The sequence below is a fragment of the Atractosteus spatula genome (genome assembly GCF_055471065.1).
Source record: "Atractosteus spatula isolate fAtrSpa1 chromosome 10 unlocalized genomic scaffold, fAtrSpa1.hap1 SUPER_10_unloc_7, whole genome shotgun sequence".
NCBI lineage: Eukaryota > Metazoa > Chordata > Actinopteri > Semionotiformes > Lepisosteidae > Atractosteus > Atractosteus spatula.
This window is the reverse complement of record NW_028296627.1, coordinates 1,091,358-1,100,326: the sequence shown is the minus strand read 5'-3', so window position 1 is coordinate 1,100,326 and position 8,969 is coordinate 1,091,358. Positions and strand designations below refer to the sequence as shown.

The following is an 8,969-nucleotide window of genomic DNA, read 5'->3' as shown; positions in this document are numbered from 1 at the left end:
AGGGTGACAATTAGTTTTTGTTTCTTTAACGTAACCTTACTTTTGCCTGTAAAGTTCACATTATTTTCTGTAGCCGCAAATCCCCAATATTTCTGCTGTCTCCCGAGAAACACAAGCGTGGAGTCAAATCATATTAAATAACACAACACATCTATTAATTTAACACCCAGATGTGACAGAACACATGTAAGACTTACACACAGCTTTTAATATGCTATAGTGAATTTGCAAGTGTCCTGGGGAGGGAAGAGAACTGATATTAAGGAAATGCATATTTAAAGGGGATGTAAGTCTTAAATGTGTTTTGTCACATCTGGGTGTTAACTGAATAATTTTTTAGCATTATTTATTGTGTTTTGACTCTATACTTGTGTTTCTCAGGAGACAGCAGAAATATTGATGTTTACATTTATTTTCACATTCCCGGTGATATTGACTTAGGTACTCAACTATTTACTCGTAGTTTGACTCGTGTCAAAAGTTGAAAATCTCTGCAAACATCAAGATGGCTAAGGACGTGGAAAGAAACTCAATCACATTTAGAGAAGGTAATGTTTAGATCGGATTAATTCGAAGTGTGTCTCTGCGTGCGTTTGATCTACCAACGTTGTGTTTAACTGAAGGACACCCTGAGTGTGGCATAGAAACTAACACATGTCGTATTTTTTCTACATTCACAGATTTTTGGCTAAAGTAAAAACAAATCGTTGTCATTTTCTTGCCAGCTGGCAGTAATTCTTTTGCATTGATAAGAAAGATGAGCACTTTATCTTCCGCAATGTGTGGATTTCTTGAAAAATAAGCTGTGCCAAAAATGAAATGAACACTTCTTTTAAACATAATGCAGAAGCATGTTGTCTATACCAATAAACGGTGCGAGAAGACAGGAAGAAAAGCACCGTTGGGATTTGAACCCAGGATTTCCTGTTTATTAGACAGGAGCTTTAACCAACTAAGCCACAACGACGGCGAAGCAGTATCCTTTTACAGCCAATTGCACACACCGCTCTGTCACATCTTCGTTCGGTGTGCGGTGAGCCTGCTCGCTGAGCATGTTGAGAAAGGATGTGAAATGGCTTTTATCCGGCAATTTCATTACCAAGGAGCTCAATATGCTTTTGATGATCTACAGGGTGTCCAGTGCAACACAGGCGATGGACTGCTAGGATTTGGAGCCAGGATTTCCCGTTAACTAGACAAGTACTTTAACCAACTAAGCCACGGCGCCGGCAGAATTCTCCTCTTTTACTGCCACTTGGACACACCGCTCTGAGACACCTGCGTTCAGTAAGCGCTGAGTCGGCTGGCTGAGCACGTTCCCTCCTTTACATTCAATAGGAGCCCCGACACGAAGAGAAATGGCTTTTATTGTGCACTTTTCATGTCCAATGCGCTTGACATCTCCCAAGGGCGACAAAGTTCATTTACGACACTTTTCCTTTCTTTCTTCTTTCTGTACTCTTTGATGAAACAAAACGAGAAATCATGTAAGGGAAAATGTCTTTTTTCATGGAGAAAACATGCACCAGGAAATGTTGTGTTTAGAAGAAGTGAGTTAACATGAAAAGTGACCTAACTTACCGGAGCAAATGCTCACCTAGCAAGATCTGCTTTACTACTAGAGAGAAGTAGAGTGAAAGACGTGATCATTTCACGCCGTTGTGGAACAAAATTCCTTTTTTCTTGGAATTCTAAATCAATCCACATAAAGGCTTTGTCTGCTTAAAAGTGATGATTTTTAAAAACTGATAAAAATGTAGAAAACACGTTTCTCACGTAGAAATTTAAGATGGGGGTGGGGTATTACTAGTAGCGGCGCTGAACTCACCATGGTGCAATTCAGTTACGTGGCGGGCTAGTGGTTTAATGGATAACGCGTCTGATTTCGGTTTATAAGATTGTCGATTTGACTTCTACCGGGGTTGTGTGATTTAAATCAGGCTCCTCAGAAATAGATGTCCGTTATGTAAATGAACCGCACCTGAAAGCAAACGTTGGGTCTGGGTTCCTTTCTTTCCTGCATGAAATAGCAAATCGTTACAAAAAAAACACCAACTAATGTCCAATAGTCCAATAGTTAGTTATTTAAGTAAACATGAATATACTGTAAGGTCTTGGTACATGGGAGTGGATTTCAACCACAATTAAAAAAGGGCAAATTATAATTACAGGCTTCAGACACTTTTTCATACAAAAGTGACCAAACACTCCCTAACTTTCAGGTTTGCTTGAACCTGTAACAAAAAAGCGGTCTGAAACTTCCATTCTCTGATGTCACTTTCTCTAAAGTCAGACGTGATGTTTCGCGGACGTGCAGTGTGCCTTTTCTCTTGTCGTGTTCAAGATGAAACGCTGCATAAGCTCCTGACTGCGTGGTCTGTACTGTTCTGTTATTTCGTTCAGATTACCTATGTGGTGTACAAATAATACTGAACAGCATGGTGTAATTTCCGGGTTTGGCACCAGCAACACCTGCAAACCCATCAGCTGACCTCGACGTGATTTGAACACGCAACCTTCTGATCTGGAATCAGACGCGCTACCGTTGCGCCACGAGATCACTCGCTACACGTGCTTTTAATTCCCCCAAAGAGAAAAATCAGCGTCCCTGAAAATTTTTTTGTTCATTCTCTCCTGTGAGGAACACCGCAACGAGGGTCTCTTCTTCCCAGACCACAGATTATTCTTCCTGCTCGGCTCTCACACAGGGAGCAGACACACCGTCTCCACTAATGTGTTTACTACATCTATAGATCTGACCCCCTACAGCCCCGATATTCCTGGACAGGATATTTACCACCAGCCTCGTGAACTTCTCATCTTGACCTCTCCCAGGAGGAGCACAATTAACACAGAATCCCCTCTCCATTTAGCATTTATCAAATTGCGTGGATGCAGACATCACTCAGAATCACCTGTATGATTCTCCCAAATTCAGACTGGCTGTGCTTTCAAAAATGTATAGGTGACTAGCTTCCTAACAGTTTTAACAGCATTTGAAAAGGCTGTTGATGCATTGGGCTTGAACTGACCCCGGGTCAACTGCTTGGAAGACAGCTATGCCCGACACTACACCATTAACGCGCACACCACAGAGCCCCTCAGAACATCATACGATAATGCCACTGATATCGGAAGCTTTCTCCAGCATTTGTGATGATTCCACATATTGCGAAGGAATCATGATATTGTTCAATACTGTCGCTAGACGTTCGAATGGGTTTCAGGGCCAGGTGGACTGTTTCCTAGAGAGTCACGAACCGCAGTGGTATTGTATTGCAGTGAGACAACACAATGCCTGCTAGACTATTCATGCTATTCGTGCTAAATGCCACAGATTGTGTTTGTCCAGTCGTGTCAGTCATCCTGAAGCTACGGAAAGTCAGACGCAGATGTGCTGTAATACTTTCAGGAAGTTAGGATTTGTTTGTGCAAAATCCGAGAACATTGCTCTGTTATCTTATATCTTTGCTCTGTCATCATCATCAAGGCTCTGTCATCTACTGCTGAAAATGCGCAGTGGTTTTCTCAGAATGCCCTATGTATCCAAAGGATGTAAACTATGAAATAGTTAAACCTATGTAAACCTAAAGCTATAAGGGGAAGACAAATGTGAAGCGTTACAGCAATGGCATATCATGAGATGATTAATCGCAATTTCCATAGGAGCCCCATGGTTGCCTGGCAACCGTCAGCTTTGCGCAGTGGCAGTATCGTCGCCTATGAGGTTTAGCAGAGGCGCAGTTATTGCTAGTTGAAAACATTTCCCAATACCCCGCTTCCTCTGATTTGAAATACAATCAGTGGGAGCAATTTTTGACAGTCTCGTGAGAGGCTGAGCAAGGTGTTTAAAGACAAATTTTGTCATTGTATCATCATAGCACAAAGAAGCGTGTTTTTGTCTTCTCAACAGAAATGTTCTTTAGCTCTTTCAGCGTTATGCAGGGAACAACGTCCGTTGAGATCACCTTTGAGTCAGTGCAAATGTTTGTGAGCTGTCAATTCAATTTTAATATTGGTTGTACTGGTGTGCTGCTTGTCTGTGAAAAATTAATCTTCTGCTTCTTCATGCCGAATCATCTGCAAAGGTCGAGTTTATTCAATGTTTGCGCACAGCACTCCATCAGGAATATTTTGTCCTAGTTCAATAAGGACTTACTGCACGCATTCACAAACCTCACAAACCGATAAAACTGGTTTGCTGGTTAAAAGATTTTATTAAATGTGAAAAAAGGTCTGATTGTGAAAAGGTCAAAATGTTAGTGAAAAAATCAGTAACATGAGGAAAAATAAACTGTGGGAGCCCCATGACTCCCCATGTCATGCTGTATTTCTCTCTCATTCTACTGGGAGTGGTGCCGTCGCTTCTGGATAAAGACTCTCAGTAGTCATTCCAGACAGGTCAGGTATGACTGTGCTTTGCCACAAGAACCTCAGAGATTGTAAGCTGGGTAGTTTCAGATCACTATTTTATTAAAGGTTCAAGCAAACCCAAATACTTTTGCAAGAGACATTTCAGAATCCCAGTCAAATCCAGTATGATTGCTGGATCCTTCGAATTCGACTGAAGTATAGCACAGATCTGCAGTCCACCATTAGAATACTGTGGGTGTGTTGTATAAGCCACATGGCCAAAATAGTTCTAAAACAGGAGATGCATCCTCGTTTAGGAATGTGGTATAAAGTGAAATGGTCTGGGAAGAGTCCTACGTTTGAACAGTTCAAAATAGACGTAAAGGGGTATTTACGGACTCTTTCGAAATGTAAGAACAAGCTGTGCGGACCTTATCTTTATTTACCTTGTGTAATCGTTTTTCATAAAGTGTAATTGTATTATAGCATGTGCCCCTGATGATTTTCTTCATACGTTATATGTGCTCTTGTTTGTATTGTATGTAGTTTTGTTGTTCAAATAAAACGTAAAAGACACAACTTTCCGGATACGGCTGCTGTAAAAATAAAATGACATCAAGGGTGCTGTACGCAGAGGTCTGAAACCTGCTCCACAGAAGATCTTTATCCAGAGGTGTTAAAGAAGTCGAGATCTCACCATGAGAGGGGAAGCATCTCAGAAAAAGCAGGTGCAGTCGGTTCCACGGTCATAACGCCACTAAGTCGGGTGACAAGAGCAAAACCCACCCGACCTCCTCCGAGCAAGTAATGAGACAAAGAGACAGCGCACAGCGGGTAGCGTGGCCGAGCGGTCTAAGGCACTGGATTAAGGCTCCAGTCTCTTCGTGGGCGTGGGTTCGAATCCCACCGCTGCTAGGTGCTTCTGTCGCGACCCCCTTTCAGCTGACTTCAGACGAAAGGGAGGGAACTGCTTTTTGGCAGTCTCTCGAGAAACTAAGCAAAGTGTTTAAAGATACTTTCTCAGCTTGACATCAAGGCACAAAACAAAAACCTTCTTGCGTCCTCTCAACCCAAAAGCGCTTTGCCACTTTTTGCGTTATGCAGGGAACGACGTCTGCCCAGATCACTTTTGTGTCAATGCAAATCGTAGTGTGCCCTCCGTTTTAATGTTGGCTGTGCTGGCGTGCTGCTTCTGTCTGTGAAATATGAATGTTCTGCTTCTTCACACCGAATCGTTGGCGGGGGTTGAGCTTGTTAAATCTTTGCGCATAGCGCTCCTTTGGAAGTACTTTGTCCAAGTTCAAAAGCGATCGTGGGATTTACTTCATGCGTTCAAAAAGCATGCCTCGCACGACAGATTTAAATGGGGAATGGAGCCTGCTTCTTGCTGTTTTTCCTGTGGTTGCAGTTACAAAGTTGATCGTGCTTTCACATTCTGTTAACAGTATTCACTGGCTGAGCTTTATCAGTTGGTTCGTAAAGGAATCTCTGCTTCGGTTCCAGAAAAGTCATCTGTAGTGTGTTTTTTTCCGTGCCCATGGCAGTCTTTTAAAGCTGGTAGTAATGGCGGCAAAGTTAATTTTTTATCCTCTTTAAAAGAATAAGGACGGGCTGGGGCGAGCTCCATCTACCACTCTTTCAGCTAACCACCGAACTCGCGAACTGATTACACTGCAGAGCCCCAGGCGCCTCGCTTTTCTCCATTCTCTGGGTTAGGGTGAAAAAAAAAAATTTGCTGGTATTAGCTGGCCTGCTGGGAGTACCTCTTCTTCACTGATCAGCAAGATTTGTGTTTCATCTTTCGCAAGTTGTATAGATTTCTTTCAAAACAAGTTGTTCCAGAAAGGAAACGAACACTTGCATTCACCTGAATTAAAAGGCATGGGATTTGCCCATAAGGATAAATTCTGTACAGTAAGACAGGAAGAAAGGCACCGCTGGGAATCGGACCCAGGATCTCTTGTTTACTAGACAGGCACTTTAGCCAACTAAGCCACGGCGCCGGCAAAGTGCTGTCCTTTGACAGCCACTTGGACACATCTCAACTGCTCTGAGACATCTGCGTTCGGTGTGCACCGAGCCTGCTCGCCTTGCAAGTTGCCTCATTTACATGCGATAGCTCCAGCACTAAGATAAAGGATGAGAAATGGCTTTTATCTGGCACTTTTCATGTGAGAGGATCTCAATCTGCTTTCCGTGTACAAGAGGATGTCCAACTCATGTAGCTAAAGACGTAGACGACAGTGCTCCACTGAAATCTTGATCTCACAACCCTCGGCATGACTCCGCTGTGTTCTGCTTTAGAAAAAGGGGAGAAAAGACTTCTTTCATCACACGTTTTGCACTGTTTACGGTGTTTGCAGTGCTCTTTCTTAAATGAAAACCAGGAATCGCCACCATATGAGGTGAGACTAGATAATATTGGAACAAGTAGCCTCGCCATTCCATGCGTGACGTGAGCAAAGTGTAATTCCTGTCTTTATAGTGTGCTTGTTAGAGACTTAGCTGGCACCCAGAGTGCTTTAAATCCGGAATTCAGCAGCCCAAGACAAGAGAGCTTCCTTCGTCTATGTTTTTTGAGTGAAGGGGGGAAACCATGCGTGTGCTGCAAACGATCTTAGTATCGAAGTGCCGTCCCACATAACCGATCCGAACAATCTGCTTTACAGAGGAGCACTGCCGGAGCTTATCGTTGGCAAACTGAAGACCAGGCCGACCTCTTCTGTGACTCTTGAACACTGAATCTCAAGGTTGTGAATTCAAGCTCCACGCTGGCGGGAAATTCCATAGGTAATGATCACATTTTCTTGCATGCTAATCAAAAGAAATATTAAGAAAACTTTTCCCGATACCAGCTTTTTACAAAAGTAAAGGCACACGGCACATGTGTGCCACATCACGTCCGAGTTTAGTGACAACTACCTCAGAGATTGTAAGCTGGCACAAAACAAAGTTTCAGATCAGATCACTTTTTTTTATCAAAGGTCCAAGCAAACCCGAATACTTTTGCAAGCGACATTTCAGAATCCCAGTCAAATCCAGTACGATTGCTGGATCCTTCGTATTCGACTGAACTATAGCACAGATCTGCCGTCCACCATTAGAATACTGTGGGTGTGTTGTATAAGCCATACCGCCCAAAATAGTTCTAAAACAGGAGATGCATCCTTGTTTAGGAATGTGGTATAAAGTGAAATGGTCTGGGAAGAGTCCTACGTTTGAATAGTTCAAAATAGACGTAAAGGGGTATTTACGGACTCTTTCGAAATGTAAGAACAAGCTGTGCGGACCTTATCTTTATTTACCTTGTGTAATCGTTATTCATAAAGTGTAATTGTATTATAGCATGTGCCCCTGACGATTTTCTTGATACGTTATATGTGCTCTTGTTTGTATTGTATGTAGTTTTGTTGTTCAAATAAAACGTAAAAGACTCAACTTTCCGGATGCGGCTGCTGTAAAAATCAAATGACATCAAGGGTGCTGTACGCAGAGGTCTGAAACCTGCTCCACAGAAGATCTTTATCCAGAGGTGTTAAAGAAGTCGAGATCTCGCCATGAGAGGGGAAGCATCTCAGAAAAAGCAGGTGCAGTCGGTTCCACGGTCATAACGCCACTAAGTCGGGCAACAAGAGCAAAACCCACCTGGATTCCTCCGGGCAAGTAATGAGACAAAGAGACAGTGCACAGTGGTTAGTGTGGCCGAGCGGTCTAAGGCGCTGTATTAAGGCTCCAGTCTTTTCGGGGGTGTGGGTTCGAATCCCACCGCTGCTAGGTGCTTCTGTCGAGACCCCCTTTCAGCTGACTTCAGACGAAAGGGAGGGAGCTGCTTTTTGGTTGTCTCTCGAGAAACTAAGCAAAGTGTTTAAAGATACTTTCTCAGCTTGACATCAAGGCACAAAACAAAAACCTTCTTGCGTCCTCTCAACCCAAAAGCGCTTTGCCACTTTTTGCGTTATGCAGGGAACGACATCTGCCCAGATCACTTTTGTGTCAATGCAAATCGTAGTGTGCCCTCCGTTTTAATGCTGGCGTGCTGCTTCTGTCTGTGAAACTTGAATGTTCTGCTTCTTCACACCGAATCGTTGGCGGGGATTGAGCTTGTTAAATCTTTGCGCATAGCGCTCCTTTGGAAGTACTTTGTCCAAGTTCAAAAGCGATCGTGGGATTTACTTCATGCGTTCAAAAAGCATGCCTCGCACGACAGATTTAAATGGGGAATGGAGCCTGCTTCTTGCTGTTTTTCCTGTGGTTGCAGTTACAAAGTTGATCGTGCTTTCACATTCTGTTAACAGTATTCACTGGCTGAGCTTTATCAGTTGGTTCGTAAAGGAATCTCTGCTTCGGTTCCAGAAAAGTCATCTGTAGTGTGTTTTTTTCCGTGCCCATGGCAGTCTTTTAAAGCTGGTAGTAATGGCGGCAAAGTTAATTTTTTATCCTCTTTAAAAGAATAAGGACGGGCTGGGGCGAGCTCCATTTACCACTCTTTCAGCTAACCGCGGAACTCGCGAACTGATTACACTGCAGAGCCACAGGCGCCTCGCTTTTCTCCATTCTCTGGGTTAGGGTGAAAAAAAAAACTTTGCTGGTATTAGCTGGCCTGCTGGGAGTACCTC

General features: G+C 43.2%; 2 non-coding genes across 2 annotated transcripts; one reads left to right on the top strand and one right to left on the bottom strand.

The window, feature by feature from the left end:
* Positions 1 to 2,488: 2,488 nt before the first annotated feature.
* Positions 2,489 to 2,560, bottom strand: trnaw-cca (transfer RNA tryptophan (anticodon CCA)). The gene has a single exon. It is a non-coding gene; the product is annotated as a tRNA-Trp (tRNA).
* A 1,133-nt stretch (positions 2,561 to 3,693) lies between these two features.
* Positions 3,694 to 3,835, top strand: LOC148811854 (U4 spliceosomal RNA). The gene has a single exon (XR_016086375.1). It is a non-coding gene; the product is annotated as a U4 spliceosomal RNA (small nuclear RNA).
* The last annotated feature ends 5,134 nt before the right edge of the window (positions 3,836 to 8,969 follow it).